Below are 6,106 nucleotides of genomic sequence, written 5' to 3' on the forward strand. Positions count from 1 at the left end.
GGACAGTCCCCTAAGCCAAGTCACAGAGGAGAAATAGTACCAGCTACAGGATCCTCCCCTCCCAGGGCGCATCCTTCCCTATGGAAGGATGCAAAGAGCCTGCCTAGTCTGGGTGTTGAAGTGGGAACCAAGAACCTCAATTCCCTCTTTCAGCCCTTCCCCTCACTGCAGAAAGGGTTGTCTCACCTTGCAAGTGTCTTTGCCTCCACCCATATCTCCTGCACACAGAATGACATCTCTGACTTTCTCTATGTGGGCTTTGGCACAGTTCTCATTAGGCAGGAGCTTGAGATTCATACACTGAATATCATCTGGCTTTTGGACTGCGGATCAGGGAGAAAGTGGGTGGTGATCAGGGCCCAGTACTGTTTTCTCTGCCCCTCCCCCACACCCAGCTGTGTTGATTGGACCAGACTCACATTTGGTAGGTGTAATGCTGCCCCAGCCTGAGGCTAGGCATGTGCTCCCCAGCTTGGGCTCCTCAGTGGGCAGGGCGATGGGCTTCACAGCATCTGTGATGTCAGCAGGCTTGCTGAGGTAGAGCAGTATAAGGTCATTCTGTAGTCGTCCTCAGAATGTATGGTATAGTGCATCAGGAGACTCATGTTGAAGCCAGGGTGAGGGAAGCTTTTGCTGACCAATCGGTGCTGAGCAGAGAGTTCATCTTGGAATAGCTTAATTTTTGCCCAGCCAAACCTCAAACTGGCTGGGAGACAAGGAAGGAGATGGAGCAAGTAAGAGGAGGCAATGGGGAGATTGGTTAGAATAAATAGGAATGGGTGGGGGAGGAGGGAGGGAGGAAGGAAGAGAGAGTCAGGGACAGAAACACAGAGACAGAAAGATACACCCCCCACACCCCTCCCCACAGAAACAGATACAAAAAAACAGAGAGAGAGAAAGGCACATACATACACACACACACACACACACACACACACACACACACTTAAAGAAACAGATACAGAAAAACAAATAGAGAGACAGAAAGGCACATACATATACAAACACATACATACACACACACACACACACACACACACACACACACAAAACCTAGAAACAAATACAGAAAAACAAACAGAAACAGAAAGGCACATACATACACAAACACATACATAAATACATACATACATACATACATACATACATACATACATACATATTGAATCAGAGAGGCAGGAGGGACTTAGAAGGAACAGAAGACAAGGGAAGAAGGGGCAGGGAGGATGGGCAGGCCTGAGAGCTTTTCAGGTTAACTTCCCCAGCAGGTAAGGCCTGGCCTGCAGCCCAAGGTCTGAGCTCTCCCCTCCCTCCCCAGCATCCAGCTCTCTGTACTCAGTTACCTCACCCAGCTCCAGTTCTGACCAGCCCTTCTCTGTGTGTCCTAGAGTGGACAGAAGGTCCTAAAGGCAGAGCTGCTCTGAGGAGAGTGAGGACTTCTCTCACAGCCTACCCTCAGGGACAGGCCCTACTGTAGGCTGGGTCCCTACTATTGTTGGCAGTGGTAAAGAGAACACATGAGACCCAGACCCAGACAGGTGTGGGCAGAGCCCCAAAGGAGAGACACACAGTAACAGATGGCCATGAAAACAGTAAGATGTGAATACAACAGGAGACAGACAGACAATAAGGCAGAAAAGAAAGAAACAGGACTCTGAACACAAACCAAGATGCAGGAGGAAAGAGAGACCCAGGAGGTCATGGATAGACTTTCAGCCAGTCCCACCCCACTGCCCTTCAGTACCCCAGTCTGGCCTGGAGTCATGATCTCAAGCTGCCACCCTGCTTTCCTGTCTCCACCCTTACTCACTCTTCATAGGAGTGGGCAGCTGTGAGAAACCAGTTGGTGTGCAACAGGACACCCCCGCTTCTGTGTTTGTTGTTGTGATACACAGCCACCCGCCAGGGTTGGGAATTCTTCTCACAGTTAAATCTGCCCACCACACAAGACTGGATGGGAGATGCAGCATCTGCAACAGGGGCAATTGGGAAGGGGAGAGTTGGCACATGTAGGGAGGTGTACCATTGGGGGACACAGTTAAGCTGGGCTGCAATCACAGGACATGTCCAGGAGACCTGGAGTAGGGACCATTATATGGCTGGTCCTGGATAGGAGATCTATGCTGTAGGGACAGAAATAACTCTTGAATCAGGAATCAGGTATAGTGTCAGGTCACTTTATAGTTTTGGGTTAAAGAGTGGTGGGGAAGCGAGAGAGAGAATGAGAGAGAGAGAGAGAGAGAGAGAGAGAGAGAGAATTCCAGTTTATTCTTAGTTCAATGAGAATGATATCCTCTGATATGGAATTTAGAGTCTCCAAGGTTTAAGAAGACGTCACAGTCTTGGCTGAGTTTTGGGAATTCTGGAATGTGAGGTGTCAGCAAACTAGATTTGAATGAATAAATGAACCCAGGAAAGGGAGCTTGGGGTTGATTTGGGGTTTCTTGGATTGGGCATGAAGTGGCAGCTGGGATGAAGAGATTGAAGAATTTCTGATTTGGGGTTTCTTGGATTGAGCATGAAGTGGCAGCTGGGATGAAGAGATTGANGAATTTCCAGGTAAAAGGAGCAGGGTCAAGGCTAGGGCATGGGCTCATTTTAGGGTCTGTGGTGGCGATGACATCTAAGAGGGGTGGGGCTCCCTAAGAATGGAGTTTGAGATGGGACAAGCAGAGAGAGAAGGAAATTCTGGGTGTCTGTGACAGACAGGCTCTGCTTCCTCTGGAGGTAGGCAAATGATCTGGATTTTGGAGAGTCTCAGGGTTCTCTTGGAGGCAGCCCCATGACAGGACCCATCCCCTCTTGTTGAGTATCTAGACTATTTCAGCTCTCATGGCAGTTAGCATATTTAACCTGTGTGTATTCATGTGTGCCCTGTAAGCTCCATGATGGCCAGGTTAGCCCTAATCCAGGGTAAGTGAGGAGCTGGCAATCAATTGGTCACTACCTTCTCCTGTGACCCCTCGGCCTCTGTATCCCTGTTCTTCTGAAAACCCCACTGTTCTTTGCTCTAAAGGACAAGAGAGGAAGCATGCACTTGTGAGTTCATTCATGCAGTTGACCATTTATGTATGTCGTCAAGCATACCTAATCATGCTGGAGTTTAAGATAGGTGTACTGCATCAAAAGAGGACAGTGTATGAGAATGGGAAGAGTTAAAGTGGTGCTGGAGATGAGGTTCAAACAGCTTCCACAGGGAACAGGTTGTAGATGAGAAGGGGAAAAGGAAATGAGGAAAAGGATGAAGGTTTGTATGCATCAAGAGAGCAGAGAAAAAATCCAGGTCCCCAGAACCTTCTCCTTTCTCAGCTGACCTGTTCTATGCCTGGGAGGAGGAAGGATAGTTGGTCCTACATGGCTGGTCCCTCATCTCCATCTTCCTGGCAACTTTGTTGGTGTTCAGCATGGTGGATGTGCAGATGGCCCATTGAAAATCGGTACATTGGCTTCATTGGCCTCTGGATTGACTGTATTGCATATACCTGTCCCAACATGGGCCTGTTTGCTGGTCAGTGTATACATAGACTGGGGGGTTCTTCTATTGGGTTGTAGAGGTGACTGTGGGGGAGGGCCACTGGCATTGTCCCAGGAGTCTCTCTGGGGGTGTAGGTTAGGGCTCACAGTAAGGGCATCACTGATGGTGGGTAACTTTATGAGTGGCAATAGAGTTATTTTAGAATTTCCAGGTAGTGATTTTGTTAATGTTGTGTAGGTGATGTTTTTCTTCTCTTTTGGGGGGTGGGGGAGGGGCGGGTGTTGGGGTTGCTGAAGGCAGATCCCAGAGCCTTACACATACAGACCACAGGGTCTCTACCACTGAGCCACATCCCCAGAAGAATGTCATTGGAGGACTCTAGGCAGGTGTTCTACCTCTGTACCATGCCCTGCCCTTTATTGTCCCATGGATTCTAGACAGGTAGTGAGGTACATTCCCTTCCTCTGCCTTGTTTGAGACAGGATCTCATGTGACCCAGGCTGGTCTCCAGCTCAATGTGTAGCTGTGGACAACCATGATTTTCTGATCCTCCTCCCAAGTGCAAGGATCACAGGCACAGGCTTCCAGACTCAGCCCAGCACAGTGCTCAGGGTGAAATGCAGGATGCTCACAGCTAGGCAAGAATTCTGTCAACTAAGACCCAACACCAGAACCTCTGGACTGCCTTTACCTTGTATTTTGAGTTAAGATCTACGTGCCTCTATACTGCTCAGACACAGCCTTGAAAAGGCACTCCTCCCCAGCTGCTACAGTACTTATTTTGGGCTTCTCAGGGTGTGAGAGAAATAAGAGAGAGAGCTAGAGAGCAAGAGAGTGAGGTAGAGAGAGAGATGGAGGTAACTGCAGTTATCTCTCTGACTCTCCTTCCCAGTTTACATTCACCTGAGCAAGGGCTTCATATTTCTGGTCCTGGCACTATGCCTCATCCTCCTGCCCACCATGTTCCTCTCCTTTCGACCTGTCTGCCACCACCTGAACAAAATAGACTTCATCTTCAGTTTCCTCAGCATTGGCATAGGTAAGTGTTGGCAAGGACAGGGGTGACTGGGGATCCTCCACCATCCCCAGAGCTTTCTCTTATCCAGAGGTGTGCCTAGATTTCCAGTTCTGCAGCTCTGAGGTAGAGGGGTGTCTCTATGTCTCTCTTGGGCTTTCTTTGTATTTTGGGCTGGCTGTGATATCACTCTGTAGTCCATGCTGGCTTTGACTTCCCTCAGCATCATAAGTAGCTGGAATTAAAAGCTTATGCCCACTGTTGTGACTGATGGCCTTGTCTCCCAGTTTCTATTCCCCTCTGAATATGTATCCATTTGTCCTGTGTTTGTGTGTGTGTGTGTGTGTGTGAGAGAGAGAGAGTGTTTGTGTATCTACTTGTGGCAGGTCAGGGAGTTTGTTTCTGTCTCTCTCGTTTTGGGGGTTGTGGTGTTCCTTGTCTATTCTTCTGTCCTTCTCTGGCCCCACCCCAGTGCAGGGCTCCTGATTCTCCTCAGCCTGACTCTCTTTGTGGTTAACTGCAATAGGCCGTGCCCAAGGCCACAGGTATCCTACCAGCTGGCCTTCTCCCTGTGCTGGTGTGCCATGGTCTTGATGCTGTGGGATGGTGAGGACATAACCTCTGATTGAAGGGCGGGGCCTCCGATGGAAAGGTGGTGCCTGGGCAGGGCAGGGCAGGGATGGAGCCGAGGAAAGGGGGTCAACCTCCAAGATCAAACTGGGGCTTGGGGTGGGGCTATGTGTCCAGTACCTATGGGGACTTTGCCTTTCCTCAACCAAGTGGGGATTAGCAGCTGCAGTACACCTTTCATGGAGTGGGGTCTTAGCTACTTCCATTGGGACTCCTGACACCACTCATTGCAGTTGTATAGTAGTCCATTTTTGACAGGAAATTGGAGCCCGCCCAGAAGTTTTCTGATGTAAACAGTTTTGTGAACTACCACAGGGTTCTCCAACAGAGGGACACATCAACTTCTCAGGACACTTATGAGTCCCCATGGCCAGATGCCTCCATCCTGTGGCTCAGTTTCCATCAGACCTCCATTATGGTCCCATATTTTCCCTGAGAGCAGGTAGTACCCTTGGGACACAGGTGGCAAGCCCAGAACTACTCAATAGGGCCTACTCCTTTCTGACTGAATATTGGCCAGGATCATACTCTGGAATCCCCCAATCTTCTCAGCTGCTCCTCTGTCCCTCTGAGCAAACACTGGTTTTTGGATACAAGCAGCATGAACAGTGTGGCCCTTTTCCCAAGATGGGTGATTCTCTGCCCCACAGGACATGGTTCTAAGTCACTCTTCATCCTTTGGTCTCCCCCTACCAAAGAAATCTCAGCCAGTGTCCCCTGGTTGTGGCACTGCAGCCTAGCCTTTGGGGCAGCCCCTTGACCTTCTGTGGACAGACTCTTCTCCAGTGAGTTAAGGCTTTATTAACCTAACACCCCAGCCCAACTCACGAAACCCAGGTATGCAGCCTGAATTCACAGTGTCTGACTGTTTATCATTTCTTCTGCTTCTTGTGTAGGGTCAGGCATAGCTGGAGTCAAACATTCTGATGTCTCTTACCTTTAACTCTGTGATCAGAACATTTTTCTTGCCATAGGAGACTCATGTG

General features: G+C 49.3%; 1 protein-coding gene and 1 pseudogene across 1 annotated transcript in view; one reads left to right on the forward strand and one right to left on the reverse strand.

Moving 5' to 3' along the window:
- The window catches only part of LOC110297315, an 11,916-nt pseudogene extending 8,510 nt beyond the window's left edge, over positions 1–3,406 (reverse strand).
- Positions 1–6,106, forward strand: part of Klk15 (kallikrein related peptidase 15) — a 642,438-nt gene that overhangs the window by 514,519 nt on the left and 121,813 nt on the right. The gene's annotated exons all lie outside the window — the stretch shown is intronic.

The sequence above is a fragment of the Mus caroli genome, chromosome 7 (genome assembly GCF_900094665.2).
Source record: "Mus caroli chromosome 7, CAROLI_EIJ_v1.1, whole genome shotgun sequence".
Lineage (NCBI taxonomy): Eukaryota > Metazoa > Chordata > Mammalia > Rodentia > Muridae > Mus > Mus caroli.